Source organism: Camelus bactrianus, chromosome 7 (assembly GCF_048773025.1).
Source record: "Camelus bactrianus isolate YW-2024 breed Bactrian camel chromosome 7, ASM4877302v1, whole genome shotgun sequence".
Lineage (NCBI taxonomy): Eukaryota > Metazoa > Chordata > Mammalia > Artiodactyla > Camelidae > Camelus > Camelus bactrianus.
This window is the reverse complement of record NC_133545.1, coordinates 39253433-39270152: the sequence shown is the minus strand read 5'-3', so window position 1 is coordinate 39270152 and position 16720 is coordinate 39253433. Positions and strand designations below refer to the sequence as shown.

General features: G+C 40.4%; 1 non-coding gene and 2 pseudogenes across 1 annotated transcript; all 3 read right to left on the bottom strand.

Moving 5' to 3' along the window:
* Positions 1–2040: 2040 nt before the first annotated feature.
* Positions 2041–2409, bottom strand: LOC123613424 (ATP synthase F(0) complex subunit k, mitochondrial pseudogene; annotated as a pseudogene).
* A 1081-nt stretch (positions 2410–3490) lies between these two features.
* LOC141578149 (ribose-phosphate pyrophosphokinase 2 pseudogene) overlaps positions 3491–16720 on the bottom strand; it is a 30407-nt pseudogene continuing 17177 nt past the window's right edge.
* Positions 10309–10382, bottom strand: LOC123613466 (small nucleolar RNA SNORD113/SNORD114 family). The gene has a single exon (XR_006720823.1). It is a non-coding gene; the product is annotated as a small nucleolar RNA SNORD113/SNORD114 family (small nucleolar RNA).

Below are 16720 nucleotides of genomic sequence, written 5' to 3'. Positions count from 1 at the left end.
ACTATACAGTCATGTCCTCACTACAACACTGTGAGGTCAGGCTAGGATTAATCCCATTTTATGGACAAAGAAACAGCTTCAGGGAGGTTAAGCTACCTGTCCAAGTTTATGCAGGTTCAAATTTAGGTCCTTCTGATTCAGACCCACGCATGTTCTTAACCACCGTGCTATGTCAAACTCCCACCATTTAGCGCTCACTTCGGCAGCACATGTACAAACTCCCACCATTTATCAAATTTGCAGCATTTTGAAAGTGACAGAACTGTTTTAGATCTATGTACATTTACTTTCTTTTGTCTATTTTTTAATTTGAGGAACTTTTTTTTGCCAGTTTTTCTATAGGGCTATTTATTCAGAATGCAACTAGGATCACAACAGACTAGGAGGCCACGGCCTGACAACCAAAGGACGAGTCACCAGTTCTGCAGTCTGAGGAGGGGGCTGGGTCCTGGCAACCAGCGGGGCGCCCAGTGGCAGCCTAACCAGAACAGGAGGTCCAAGCAGGAGAAGCAGCAATGCCCAGATGAGACCAAGGCATTTCCACATCCTCTGGTCTCCACAGTAATGATTAAATACAGGTAAAATTATCCAGCAACATGGAAACTACAACATAGAAAGGTTAAATGACTTGCCCTTTAAGTAAATGCTGTAGCAAGACTTGGTACTAGAGCTCAAGGTGTGGGGCATGGAGTGGAAGAAAGAAAGGGGCAGGATTTCACAACAGAGCACCCCTCAGAGGTGACCGAAGTGGTTGCAGGCGGAGCTGTGAGGAGCTCCCGGAGCCTTGTCTGGGTTGAAAGGATCCAGCCAAGGTGGAACACACCCAAGTCCAACTGGAGCATGAGCTGCCCCTGGGGTCTCCCTCCAAGCCACAGGCTGCTGCCTTAGGGGGCAGAGGCAGTTTTTGGAGGAAGGAGGAAGGGAGTGTAGATGAAGTTGTAAAGGAAGGAGACAGAGCGCTCTGTAGGACCAGACCCCAGGGTGCTACCTAGCAACCAGAGCAAACCCTATAGAGCACAGCCTCCATTCTGCAGCTGCCTCAGGCTGGAAACTCCAACCATCTAGCCCATGACCAAAGTGGGAGGAAATATTTGGGTTCTATACCAGCTGCACATACAGGAAAACCTGACCAACAGCGGCTTGCTTAACTGCAAAAATATTTATTTATCATCTAACAGAATGTCTGCAGATAGGTAGTTCCAAGGTTGTTCAGCTTCTCTGCACTTGTGTTGGCCATCTTCTTGGGATCACAAGATGGCTGCCAAAGCTCCAAGCGTTGCATCCTCACACAATAACAATCCAAGCAGGAACAGATAACTTTAGGTTTCCCTTCTCTCCTGAAGAGGGGGAAACAGCTTCACTTTCTCTCCTCTAGATAGCATCCTAATGCCTTCATTTAGCCACGTAGCTCAGGACGAGAGCTTTTGAAATTAATGATGCTTTTCTAAGAATAATTGCTTCTGCTATAATCACATGCTAGTTCTTGCTGCCCACGGGACTCAGCATTAAGGCTGCCTAAAGGAATCAGCAAATTGCCCCAAACGCACTGCTCTCAAGCTCCCAGGTGGCTTAACAAATGATGATGAGTCACCCTAAGCCAGGTAGTCACCCCACAGCCCTTATAATGTGAGCTGCACGTCAATGTGCTTCCCAGGAGGCAAATCAAAATATGGGGCTGGGAAAAATAGAGGCTCAAATGTTTTCAAAACTTCCCTTCTGTTTTTTCAAATTAATGTGAAATTCACATAACATACAATTGACCATTTTAAAGTACACAGTTTAGTCGGGTTTAGTATATTCACAACGTTGTATAACCACTAGCTGTCTTTAGTTTCAAAACATTTTCATCAACTTATTAAAACACCTTCTACCCATTAAGTAGTCACTCCCCATTCTCCTCTACTCCCATCCCTGATAACCTCTAACCTGTTTTCTGTCTCTGTGAATTTTCCCAAATCTGAGGATTTGCTCATAAAATGACGAGTTGACATTAGCTTCTCTAGGCATAGGAACTTAGATGGGGTACAATTTAGAATCTGTTTATGTTGCTTCCACAATTGGAGTTTTTTTAAACCTTAATTTGAAGGATATGATCATCAAAGCAAGGCCTCCATATGTAGCCAGTACACATTTCTTTCTACCTGTGAGAGTTTAATAAAAGCTGAAGTATTTTCTGTCACCAATGAAATGGAATTGGGAGTCAGTTTTTGCCATGATTTCAACCTTGCAAAAGGCACAAAATCCACAGGTTGTGTCCTTCATCGTATGCACCTGCCCCTCCTGAGGATCATTATTTAAAACTAGTTCAGTTTATTCTTAGACTCTCAACATCTCAAAGCAAAACATTTATCTCTAAATGAATTGGTTTTAGCCACATCAACCTGTCTGTATTTGCATGTCAAGATGTCTTCATAAACAGGTCAAAAACCACCCTTTCATTTCTTCAAGAAAAGAAATTCAAGTGCAGAATTCATATACTTCTCAAAAATAAATATTATATAACTCGCAACAAGTTCATAGTGCATAGCAGAGGGAACTATGTTCAATACCTTGTAGTAACTTATGGTGAAAAAGAATATGAAAACGAATATATATATGTTCATGTATGACCGAAATATTATGCTGTACACCAGAAATTGACACAACATTGTAAACTGACTATACTTCAATAAAAATGTATTTTTAAAAATAAGATTTGGCAAATGAAGATTCCTAGGCTTTGTCTACTTGGGCAAATCCCTTCCTCCCTTTTTGATCTGAATTATTCAGGTTGGATGTCCAGCCAATCTGTTTAGAAAGTTCAGCCCTCTCTTCAGCTGTGTAGGCTGTATGGCATCTCACTTAGGAAAATGTAAATGACCAGCTAATGAATAACAAAATCCTCGGTGAGGTTTTCCTCACAATCACTTTTACTTTTGGCAATTCTTGAAGATCATCCTAATAAAACAATTAAGGTTTACTTATTAGTACTTTTTTCTTGACATTCTCCAGCTCGTAGTTTTCAGATAAAATCTGGTAGTTAAGACAATCATTTTCCTAAGAGACGTGCTATTTCAGAATTTAAAAAGGAAAAGCATATTTAGTATGAATGAAATAAACAAATACAGAAAGAAACAAAGAAAAGGGGAAGTGTTTTAAATGCATTTGGAGTCTCTCATAACAAAGTCATCTATTTTATACCAAAAAGCAAAATAAAGTATTCGACTGGATAAATTCTAATGGATTTGGTAGTCTTTCTTTTGAAGGAAATCCACAACATAAAATTATAGAGGAAAAACTGAGGGGTAGAAGGTAAAAATACAATGTAAATTAAAAATGCATCTCAAAAAACTAGGAAATACTGTGCATTTGCCAACATCAATTTGCAACTCACTGACAGTCAGAATTTGCTCATCAATTTGTTGGTAAGTTTTAAAGAGAATAGCTCTATTGCTGTATACAACTTTGGAACTTTAAGATTTAGAAATTCAAGTAAATGTGAGTAGTTACTGCATATTTTAAGAAGCTGTAGTTTAAAAGTTATGGCGATTTCCTGGTTAGATTAGAGGCAACTCATAAAACTGCATTTACTTATAATTACATTGTCCCTGATTTGTCTAACTTATATGAGAAAATAAATGGGTGATTAGCCATTTTTAGATAAATGAAGTTCAGTTCAAACTAAGCACAATAGCTAAACTGGTTTATTTGACCCTGAAAGGCAACATTCGAGGTATTTCATGATTTTCTAATGCTCGTTCAGAAGAAAAGGGCTAAATTACTCAAATGTTCATAATATTATTATTACATGTAAAATAGTACACAAAGTGCTTTGGCAACCTCAGAAATATGTAAACAATGAATTTCCACAAGAGGATTATATTATATAAAGAAATTATATAACTATCTACAATTACATTACATGATTGTGGCCTCAAAGTACCATAAGAACAAAGGTAAATGTTACCTGTCACAACAAAGCAAAATAACACAGACATTTCTTATTCAAGACAAGTTCAATTAGAAACAAAACAAACCGTGCTCTATCCCTGTCCGTTGTCTCCTATGACCATAAAGATATGTTCCAAGGTTTAAAACAGAGATCTGATGCTTTAATATTCATCATTCTACTTTTTTATTGAGTTCTAAACTCAAAAAAAATTTTAGTTCAAAGTATAATATTTGAAAGCATAGCATTTGGGAGCTACAGAGGGCCATGGCTAAACAAGTAAGAGACAGACTTGCCGTTGCCTTTTGGATTATCTCAGCCAAAAATCACTGACATGTGAATAACTGGAATCTTAGAGCAGTGTTTCATCTTGTCTTCTTGAGAATGGTGTCTGTGACATCAACAGCCTCAGAGGCAGCATTATTAATTCTGGGAAGAGCTGGCCCACAGACGATTCCATGAGTCAAAATGGCATAAACACCAGTGGTTCCAGCATAGAGTAGCTTGACTGCAGCACAGAATTTTGCGCTACATACATGACGTCCACAAGGATGTCCACCTGACCTTGAACATCGCCAGCCAGAATCATCTTATCCATCCCTATGGCTCTCCTTCTCTCTGGATGAAGCAAGGCAAACTCCACATTCAGTCTGTCCATGAATGGGAAACCACAACACCGTTCCTCCAGTCTGCAGTATTCCCTTAGTTCTGCATGTAAGTTATCCACAGGGATATCGAAGAAGCCCTGGCTCTGAGCAGCCTGCAGGTCCGTGGTAGTGATGAGATCTGCCCCAACTGCTGTAAGCAGATTGGCTACACGTTTTTCAGAAACTGATGCATGACTCTTGTCCTTTTTATCTTGTCGGGCATCATGGAAAATACGGGAGTACCACCTTCACTCTAGAGGACCATTTGGCTTTGTACCGTTGATCATAAGTTCCACAGGTGTCATTAATTTTTCCACAGCTACTCTGAATGATAATAGAAAGCCTGGCCTCTCACACTTTCACCAGTTTCTGTGCTGACTTCCTGGTTGCTGAACTTCTTACTGACCACCTTGTCTAGCTCCAGCCCCAGTCTGTCCTCCACTTTCCGGGACAGGCCTTGGCGTGAGCTGCCACAGAACAGCACCACACTGGGCATGGCTGGGGCATGGTGGAGCCAGAGGATGCTCAAGGTGGAGCAGGGAAGAGCTGCTCCTGATGATGAAAGAGGAGGAGGAGGAGGATGGGGTGGGGAGGTGGATGGGGGGCTGGCCTGAGGCAGGGAGCCAGGCTCTGGAAGGGTAGTCTTATTTCTGCCACATGTTGTTTCACCTCTTTCTCATTCATTCTCTTGCCATGTGAGCAAAGAAAACGACTACAACAAAAAAGAAAGTGACCCGCAAATATTTTAGTATGGAGTATAAAATCACTACTCTTAGAACTTTTTGAGATTTCTTGAGCCATTGTAATTCCCTCACGTATCTTACTTAGGCTGCTTCTTCCCTATGATTAGCAGGAAAACCTTTAAAACAAAAAATGCTTGTGTGTTTATTTAGCTCATGTACTAAAAGCCCTTGAGTGCAGGTACCTCCATGTGCTACCCCTGCCAGAAAGGATGTAGACTACATTATAGGAAATGTCAAAGTGTAATGCGGTGGGGGTGGGGAAGTCATTCTGTGCTCAGCCAAGACCCCCATCAGAAAGCGTCTCTTCTTGCTACAGAGTACAACAAAGCAGAGAAAGTTTATGAGGTTGAAAACAGGCAGCAGACAAAGCATCAGATGGAGAGAGTGCTTCTTAGCCCAGCAACAACATAAGAGTCACTCCCAGAAAAGCAAAAACAGAACCTCAGCATTTTGCAACATGTATTGGAGGAAACAAGCCTTAATTGAAATCAATTGATGAAAATCAGAGTAACATGAATTTTTTGCAAACACTTGCAAAAGTAGAGTCAGAGGCCGTGATATGAGCATACCATCTACTGGGATTAATCCCAATAGAAAGAGAAAAACATGGGATAAATGGAAGAGGAGCGACAGATTCTGGATACAGAAGACTCGATCTGAACAAGCTTATTCCTGTGGTTCATTGGTTGAGAGTTCTGTATTGATTAGCATTCTTTCAGCAGCAAAATGACAACAATAAAATAGAATGTTCCAACCCAAATTAGCTTAAATTATTATAAGGAGATGCACTGGTCCACTAAACTGGAAGACTAGAAGTAGGGTGGTTCTTTCTCCATTTCTTGGACCTCTGCCATGTCTTGGCTTCATCCTCAGACTGGCAAGGAGACAGCCACTGCAGGTGCCAGCCTCACGTCTACACACAACAAAGCCCTGAGGAAGAACACAGCATGCTTTCCAGGCCAGAGGAAACCTCTAAGCAGAAAGAACCATGTGCTTAAGGCAGGAGGTCATTGATGTAATGTGGAAAACTTTGCCCGAGTTACAAGTGACCAGGGGAGTATTACAGGGGGTGCTGACAGCACCCACTGCAGTTCTCAGAACCCACTCTGCAGGCAGACCCCTCAGCTTCCACACCTGAACCACAATCTCCCCTCTCAGATGTTCCTGGTGGCCATTCTAACTAGATTTCATCTAGATTCAATCAGCAACAGGGGAGGAGTGGTCTGGGCCACACTGTGCCCTGGGCCAGCTCCCAGCAGTGGTTCTGGAAAGGACAAGACTCAACTTGTGCTGAATACCTACTAAAGGCCAAGTTCTGTACATACACTGTCTCATGACGATGCAACACTGTCCTGTGACGTACAGAATGTCCTCCCAATTCTCTAAACACACACGCGTACACATACACATACACATACATATACATTGAAACAGACCTGGAAAGGGAAGCAACTCATCCATCTCTAATGTCTAGGAATTGACATAGCCAAGACTCAAACCAAACGCGGTTAACTCCAAAACCTCACAGTCTTCTCTCCTGACACATGAAGAGAGTCCAGTGCCTCTTCACCTCTCAGAACATTTCCCTTAGATCAAAAGACCCAAATTTAAATTCTTGGGAACTTCAGAAAGCCCCAGTCCTCCCAGAAAAAGGATGAAAAAAACCTGACTGTTTGCCAAGATATCTTTTACTAAGACTAAAATAGCACCCAAACCCTGACTACATGGAACCACTCCTTAAAACACATCCACTTAACACAAAGTCCTTTGAACATCGTGCTGCTTTGGGTTTATATGAGGAAAGACTGATGAAGAACAAGCCAGTGCAGAAACCTACTCATGTTACCTCTCTCCATGGGAACACATTCCAGAGCTAGGGATTAAAGGAATTCAGTACCTGTTGAGTGGAGAGACTTTGCCTGCAGGAGGAGCAAGCTTTAAAGAGTCCAGGTGACGTATGTGGCAGTGTTTTCCAGCGTGGGGACTGTGTCGCACCAAAGGAGTGGATAATTTTAGCAAGGTCCCCAGCAGATGATTTCCCCAGTGAGTCTCTGAAAGGGACTCCTTTTTCCCTCTCCAGGGCAACATGAGCTGGGATTATTCTTTCATCCCCTGGAGGAGACTGGATCCCAAATAAAATCCTTTGCCCCACCCAAGAAGCTCTTAGCAACCATCACCTTGGTCTCATGTTTCACCACTGGGGCAACAATTCCATTCATTCACAGGCGTTTAATGGGTGTCTACACTACTGGCAGCCCTGTGAAAAGCATTAAGGATATGCATATGAGCAAGGTGTATTCCCCTCCAAGAACCTCCAGCGATGGAGGATTTGCATTTTTTGTAGTAAATTAGACAACAGGGGTCAAGTGCTGGCATTGTGTCTGGCATAGAGATTTGGTTTAAAAGACTACAGCCAAAAGAGAAAGAGAGGAAGGGCAGAGAAAAAGAAGGAGGAAGGAAGGAGGGTGAAAGATGAAGCAGATATGGCATGATGGTGATAATCGTTGAATCTGAACATGGAGATGCTGTCAATGTTTGAACGTTTTCATAATGAAACGGTTCTTTAAAAGGCTTGCTGGAAAAAGAAATGTAAATGAGCTGATAAAATTAATGCCAGATGATCCTTGGATTCGTTTCATCCATGCAGTCTTGCCCAGCCTTCTGAGAACCAGGCGCTGAGGGCACTAAGAGCAGGAAATCCCTGGGCAAGGCTGTTGCCATTTTTGCTTGGGAAAATCCTGGCTTGTCTTCAACCTGTTCTGAATCTAAGAGCAAGTCAGCCTCTAGTCTGGGCGAGAGGAGTCCTCTGTGTGGTCTAATCTAGTTCACTAGGATGCTGTGTTTCACATTTGTGCCTGTAGCAGTCAAGCTTAACCAAGTGGGTTAAGAAGATCGTTTATTTCTCACATGCAGATGGCCAGGTAGGGGGCAGCGGCCCCACAACTGCCAGACACTCCTTCTTGCTTCTGGGCAGTGTCCCTCACACACTCTGCCACTTCATTCCCATCTCACTGCCAGACTCTTGTGCATTTGTGCATGATTCTTACATGATCTCCCTTAGCTCAATTCTTGGGGGAAAGGTTTTAGACTAAGTGGAAGTTAACTTGAATTGTTGAAATGGAATTGCTGTGACAGAAAAGCCACAAAAATAAGTTGATTGGGAGGCTCATTAAACAGTAGTAATAATAACACCGTTTATTGAGCACTCACCAAATGATTGAAAACTATACTGCATTCTTTACATACACTGGCTTAGTTTTTACAACCCCGAGAGGTGGTTATTTTTTCCCAATTTACAAATTTGGGAGGGAATTGAAACCAGGGATATTAAGTAGCCACCTAAATTCACACAACTAATAAATGACTGATCGGGATCAGAGTCCAGGTGAGTCTGATTCTAGAGCCCAAGTTTTTATCCACAGTATTATATACTTACAGCTTTTTACAATTATACACACACACACACACACACATACATATATACATACATACATACACATACCTCATGTAGAAAACAGGAAGGAAAGGATTATTGCTTTTCAAAAATAAGTGTAAAATAGTCTAGATTCAACCCTTTACCTGCCCTTGTGTTGTGACCCCTAGGTAAGTACAGCAGAGTGGAAGACAAGAATCTGATTTGGAATGCAGATCTGGAGAAAACTAAAAACCCTTGGCTTCAGCAACTAGTGGCCTGTTCCACAGTGCCCTCCGATGGCCAGCTGATGTCATACATTTTTTTTCCTTAGATTCAACAATGAAATGTTTAATAACAACCGAAGATTAAATCAGGGCTAACCTTGGATACAGGAGATTCAGTCTGTTTTCCAGCCATTCTCTGCCCCAGCGCCATGTGAAATGCCCTCACTCTCCTGTGACTGGAGCAGACAGAGCAAGGATTTGGGCAGGAGGCTGAACTGAGCTCAAGTGCCAGCTCCACCACTTAGAGATGTCAGAGTGGGACTCACAGGACACTAGGACCAAGCCAGGGCTCCCGGAGCTTCTGCCTGTTAACAGCCAGAGTCTAATTTCATCACTGCTTTAAGGGTCAGTTGACTCTCCAGCCACATTCTTGAGATATTCAGTCACCTAATTGCCATTAATCCTTGCTTTATGTATTTCATTGACTTAGTATTTAGGTATGGATTATCTTTTCTTAATATGTATAATTTTAATCTTTTATTATCTTTTTTGTTTTCTTTTTTATCTTTTTTGTTTTCTTTTATTTAATATGTATAATGTTTACTCTCTCAAAAGGTAAAACTCAATCTTGAAACTGATCCATATCAATAAAACTGAATCTTTTTTATCAGAATCTTTAAGACCTTCTTCAAAGAGGTGAGACTTTTATCCATTTATCTCTTTTTAAAATTTTTTTAAAATTCAAGTATAGTTGATTTACAATGTTGTATTAGATTCTGGCGTACAGCATGGTGATTCAGTTATACACATATACACATATTATTTTTATTTTTTTGCAGGGGGGAGGTGTTTAGGTTTATTTATTTATTTGATTGAACTCAGTACCTCAGACATGCTAGGCATGTGCTCTACCACTGAGCTATACCCTCCCTCCTCATCTTCCTTTTCATTACAAGTTATTACAAGCCAGTGAATATAGTTCCCTGTGCTATACAGTAGGAATCTGTTTTTTATCTGTTCTGTACATAGTAGTTTGTGTCTGTCAATCCTAAACTCCTAATTTATCCCTCCCTCACCCCTCCGCACCATGCATTTATTTCTTAATGGGCATCACTGTTTTCAATGTTTATCACAATATATTTTGCCTCACCACATGTGTTCATAGTTGACCAAAGCTTCACTCTGTTCCTTATATATTTATTTGTATTTGTTTAATGGTTCTATTATTACTCAATTAATAATAACAAACCTACATCTATAAAATCAATACAAGAATATGATCTGTGTATATTCCTAACCTCTCTCTGTAGAAACAGTTTCTATTAAGGAAACAGACTAATTATGTTCCATGTTGGACCTCAGCATTTCAAGCATGTATTTTCATTAAACACGACAGTTACGCCACCCGTCTTCACCATTGGTCTGTATTTGGGTTTCTTTTTGTTCACTCCTTTCTACATTTTTATCAATTAAATCATTAATTCATTTATAATAAAAAATGCATGGCTCACAAAAAAACTCAGGAACAATATTCTTGAAAATCTCTAACAACAGTTTATAGCTTTGAGAAAAAAAAAAAAAGATATTCAGAGGATGGTGGTGCCAGTAACAGCCCAGACTAGTTCCTCATCCAGCAGTGCAACAGAATTTGTCTCCCTTGAAAGCAGGACTTTGCATAGCATGTTTGAGGCTGTTTTTTTGTTTTTGTTTTTGTTTTTGTTTTTGTTTTTGTTTTTGTTTAAAGAAGGGAGCAGCCATTCAAGACAGTATAATGGAAAAGCACTTTGAAGTCTCCATGACCTGTCACATATAAGTATTGAGCAGTGGTAGAGGGCTCGGAGACCTTGCAGGACTTCCAAAAGGAAATGACACTTGAACCTAACTCAAGTCTGAGTAGAAGTAAACCAAGTGAAGAGACGTTTGGAGACAAAGGTATTCTCACAGGGGCCCAAAAGGAGTAAAGCCAAAGATCAAAAGGGGTGATGAAATAAAATGTGTATTTTATGACAAGAATGTTGTGAACATAAAATTCTCTGCCCATCTGGGCCTTCTCCCTCCCCTTTAGTGTGCATTGTGCATGTGCATTAACCATAACCAGACCTCCTTAAAAGATAAGAGTCCTAGTTGTGGTATATTTATACAATGGAATACTATTCGGGCATAAAAAAGAATAAAATAATGCCATTTGCCACAACATGGATGGACCTGGAGATTGTTATTCTAATTGAAGTAAGCTGGAAACAGAAAGAAAGATACCATATGATATTACTCATATGTGAAATCTAAAAAAAAGAAAAGAAAGAAAAAAAAAAGACACTATGAACTCATCTACAAAACAGAAACAGACTTGCAGACATATTAAATAATCTTCTGGCTACCGGGGAAAGGGGGTGGAAAGGGATAAATTTGGGAGTTTGAGACTTACAAATGTTAGCCACTATATATAAAAATAAGTTTTTAAAAAGTTTCTTCTGTATAGCACAGGGAACTATGTTCAATATTTTGTAATAAATGATAATAAATTTATATAATAAATAAATTTAATGGAAAAGAATATGAAAACAAATGTATGTATATATATGCATGACTGGGACATAGTCCTGTACACCAGAAATTGACACATTGTAACTGACTGTGCTTCAATTTAAAAAAAAAGCAAAAAAAAAGATAAGCCATTTTTCCTCCTTGGACTGGCCCACTCCCAATTCTCGGGAATGTACTATCTTTCATTATTTTTTTTAAGTTCACTAATAAAAAAATCTTGCTTAAATCATGAAAAAAAATATTTTTAAAAAGATAAGAGTCCTTCTTAGTCTTGTAAGGGGTCATGACGATCCACTACTTGCTTTGTGCCTGCCGATCTGGACTGTGTAAACTGTCAGCACGTCATCTGATATATAATCCTTTATCTCAAAAGCGTTTACAAGTGTGCTTTGACTTGTAATGGGTGGCACAGTCCTCAAAACTTTTTGAAAGACTGTCTCCTGGGTTATAATCCTCAGGTTGGCTTGAATTAAATGGTCCATTTTTTTCTCAGATCGACTATTGATGCTTTTTTGGTTGGCATTTTCAGGGTATAGTCAGCAGGATATCATCAACACTGACCAGAGGACACCTGGAGTCTACCCCGAACTGGTGGTCAGTGACAGCATGGCCCTTTGAGTCCTGCTGGCTTCTCCATACTACTCAGGTGTTCCACTGAGTTCTCTTGATATCCAGATCTCATTGTTTTTAAGTAATGATCCTAAAATTTTATTTGAGCTGTTTTTACTTACGACTTGGAGTCTTAAGGGGCACCAGTGCATTTCTTAGGCAAGGAACTAGGAGGACCTGCAAGGGAGGCCCAAGGAAACTAAACGGCTGGCTTTTGTTAAATCTGGCTTAAATTGGAAAAGGGGTTGCTATATGGTCTGAACAAAGCTTTTGCTAGTGAAATGAGAGAAAATTATTCAGCTCCCAAGAACAAGGGGTATTTGCTCCTTCTGGCCACAGGGTGTCCTCCGGTGACTGAGACCCTAGCAAAAGTGTCTGACAACCAGTCAAGATGTTCAGTGGTCCTACAGGGAACCCCACTACAAGCATTGAATAAATACTGTTCTTCTGGGGAGCGGAACAGAGACTGATCATCTTGGCTCAGAGCTCCATGGCAGTTTCAGACTCTCAGAGGGAGACACCGAAATACTAAGAGTCGAACCAACTCAAAGGTAACTCCTTGGGGAGCTAGACTCAGAAGCAGCACACATCCGATCCACTGCACTGTCCTCAGAAAGTTGTCCAGACCCTATCTGGTATCTGAATTAGACTACCAAATTAGTCATGGGAAACTGTGCCTCCAAAGCCAAACAAAACAGCTCCCTGGCAGACAGCCACCTATGGGAATCCCAGCTGGGTTCATGAGTAACACTTAGGAAACTGATCTTCCAAGTACTTACTCAATGGGGAAGTAAAGGAAATCTTGCCCTCATTTGGCCAAAATGGGGTTCACTTGGCACTCCAAAACTGATTTTTTTGCCCGCACATTTAGAGAAAGCTGGCAGAAGGTAAGAATTCTCGCCATGTCAGTCTCCTGGATCCCTGCCTGCAGTGTCTGCTGGAAACAAGACTGGTAAGAGGTTTTTCTTGTCTAAAATTACATCACTGGGAGAAAATATTTGTAGGGCTAGCTCCATGCATCCTTTGCATTGGAAAGACTTCAAAATTGTTAAAATTTTAGAAAGCACTCATCTGAAACAATTTTACCTATTTTAATTGGTACGCAAAAGCCCCAAAAGGCCTCAAAATTCCAAAATAGCCTCATTGAAGGATTTGCTGTAGAAGGCTAATGAAAGGTTGATATAAAAGATACCTAAAACGAAAGACTATAAAACGGATGTATCTACTGCTCCCCTCCATCCTCCTTTATCTGAGTACTCATTCTAGTGATCCTGCCTGAATTGCCTTTCCACTCTGATGACTATGAATGTCACCTTTAGAAAAGGGACCACCTGAGGCTGTAGACAAGCCTCTTCAGATCAAAGGCCAAACTGAGGGCCACAGTTAAAGAATTTCTTAAACCCAGGGAGAATCCTCAGAAGTGTTTGTAAATGGATTATCAAGATGACCAAACTGATCATAGCTGATATTCAGAGCCTCACAGGAATTTTTTTTTTGAAGGACCTTCCCCCAAACTAAAGGAGAGAAAGAAAAACATTCCAAAAAAGTGGATGGGTCTATCAGTCTTTTGATACCATTTAGGTTGTCATCTAATTCTTTGAGGAACAGCTTAAAAACATCTGTTCTTGTTTTACTAATCTAGTCTTCAGTACCAGAGGTGTGACTCCACAAACAATTCAAAGCCCACCAACCCTGTTTACCACTCCCAAAACCTCTTTCCTCTTAGAAGTCTCATTTAAAAAAATATTCTAGCCTTCAGGGATCCAAACTCCTCTTAGAAGGACCTTGCATTTCTCCTGCTATGCCTTGAGATGAAAGTGTTCTACCTGGTCTGCTCCAGGAAATATTATCCAGGCCATCTTTTTAAAATACGAAATTCAGAAAGGTAGCACTTAATTAAGAGTTCATTTACAAACTTGGGCTCCTTTGTTCATGAAGTTGTGCCACACTAGCCTGCCAGTTGAGAAATGTTGGAAAATCTGCATGTGTACCACAACTCCAACTTCTTCTCAGTGTTAAGGAAACTTATTCCCAAGCTTGGGAGATTACAAACTGAAAAAGCAATCTTGAATTTCTCCATGACAATGGAACATCATACGCAAACAAGAGTTCAGTACCACTATGCAAACCTTGAAAATACTTCAGTCATAAGATAACAGCCTAACATCTGTGCTGCTCCAAAATCAACGTGCTCTGGACACATGGACACTCAACCAGGAAGAGCTCTTACAATCACTGATTGGTGAGAAATGCTGTTTCTTTGTAAATCAAACAGGACAAGTAGTATCTAACTTAAGTCTGTGAAAGGGTTACTATTTTCCATCAGATAAACAAAGTTCACCCTTTTATTGGGCTGAGCTATTCCCAGGAGTGGGAGACTGGTTTAATGGGAGGTGAGGAATTGTGCTTTGATTTGGTCTTCTCTGTTCATCCTCATTCTAATCTATGTTCTTTTCTATTTTTTAGAACTCTTACCCCTCAGCTACTAACTCGGTATCTCTCTCCACATCCACCAGCACAGCTTTTAATATGTGAAATTTCCGGGAAAGTTTTGGAGGAGAGAACTCTTGGTCCTCGGGGTGAGCTGCCCCAAAATAATATTTTTAACTGAAGTTGCTTGAGAAGCAAACAATGCAAAAAGAAAACTCTGAACCTCTTCTGTTTCCTTGAAAAGCAGGAAATAAATGTCCCATGTGAAAGTTGCGCTCCCTGCAGCCTGAGGTAGAAGAATGCCCTTATCCTCGGAGATGGGGTTTCAGGGCTGGGAAGCCTCCATCAACAACCTTGTTAGTCCTTAAATTTACTACCTTGAGCCCAACCTCTATTTAGATTTTTAACTAATTAAGCACCCAAAGCCTAAGATTCTTTGTCCTGTGTATGCCTCACAGAGTTATTGTTTCTTTGTCTACAAAGTATAAAAGCTGCCTGCTTTGGACACTTCTTAGGTCCCACTTCTATGGCACCTCCATGTTCATGAATTAAATTCTGTTTCTACTTCTCCCATTATTCTGTCTTGTGTCAATTTTATTCTTAGTCCAGCTACAAGCACTCAAAAGGTATAGGAATGCCTAAGACAAGGTTTGGGGGGTGAGGGCAGGGCACAGAGCTTCCCCGCCCTCTCTTGGTGCATTGCCTTCCCATCACATCAGTGTACAGACGAAGAGCCCCATTTTCTTCATCCCATTTCCCTTGCCTATTATGGAAACAGCCAAATCTGGTGGAAAAAGAATTCACCAACTTGAAAGCTCTCCTAATCTCCTTGTTCAAGGTTTTATTGAACTCAGTCTCCAGCACAATTCCCCTCTGGGGAAGTTCAAACCCTCTAATCTTGCTTAGTTTTTCTGGTGATTGGCCTCCACCCTCTAGCTAGCTAGGTTCCTCCCCTTGAATTCCTTATTAGCATAAACTAGAGGGTACTCCAAAAGGGCTTGTTAGGAAAATAAGATTCTTTTCCATCACTCAGGAAAGTCCAAGGGTTTTAGGAGATCTGTGCCAGGAACAAGAGACAAAACCAAATCTATATTTTTATTATGCTGCGGTATTCCATAAGCTCTTTTTGAATCCATGCCTATATGATGTTTGTATTGTAATTTAAAAGAACCAAGGGGCACTCACATCCACCATATCCATAACCCAGAAGGTTGATTATCTTCATTCCAAATGAAGAATCAAAGCAGAGAAGTTACATAGTTGCCAGAGGACACATAGGTAGGTAGTGGCACAAATGGGCCCGTAATTCAGTCCTCTGGTTCTTCTTTAGTTGGACTTGTCCTCCCCTATTTTACCTTTCTTCACTTCAAAATGGGAGAGAGAATAGACATTTTTTGAGGACTTGTGATGTACCATCTCAGCACTAGCTATGTGAGACATTTGATCTCAGCAGCTCATTGACACAGGACAAACTGCAGTCTTTACAAAGACAAAACTGAGGGGGACTTAGGTAGTTTCCAAAGGACACAGGTGCTAAATCATGCTCGTAGAATTTCAATCTTGTTGGACTCCAAAGATTATGGGTTTTTGGTTTCTTGTATAAATGTCACCCAAATGCTCCAAAAGAGAGAATTTGCCCAACCTAAATCTAGATTTACCAATGTCATTAAAAAAATCATGTTTCCAATTATTTGGATTTATAGTTTCACATAGGGTCATAAAAGACAACAATTATAGTTAATATAGAAATTTTCTTCTCAAAATTATCCATGCTTAATCTGTTTTGCCTTAAGATATAACTCATGGTGTGTATATTTATCATAAAGAAATGCTTTCCTTTAAAATGAAAGAAAGTGTTTTTATTCAAAGCACTTGAGTGTCCACTGTTGGATGAGAAGAACTTAAGGGAGTGTATATAGCTCAGTGGTAGAACTCATGCCTAGCATGCACAAGGTCCTGGGTTCAATCCCCAGTACCTCCATTAAAAAAGAAAAAAACAGGAGAACTTGATGAAGGCTGTTTGTCTGAAGTTAATAATAATGAAAATGGACAAAGTTAGCAACCTATGACTATGCATCTTGAGGGAAAGCTTTCAGAAGTGAAACAAAAAAGGCTTGCTTTTAAAAATAATGTGTCCTATAATGAGTTGCCATAATTACATCCTAACTTTTAAGGTTGTT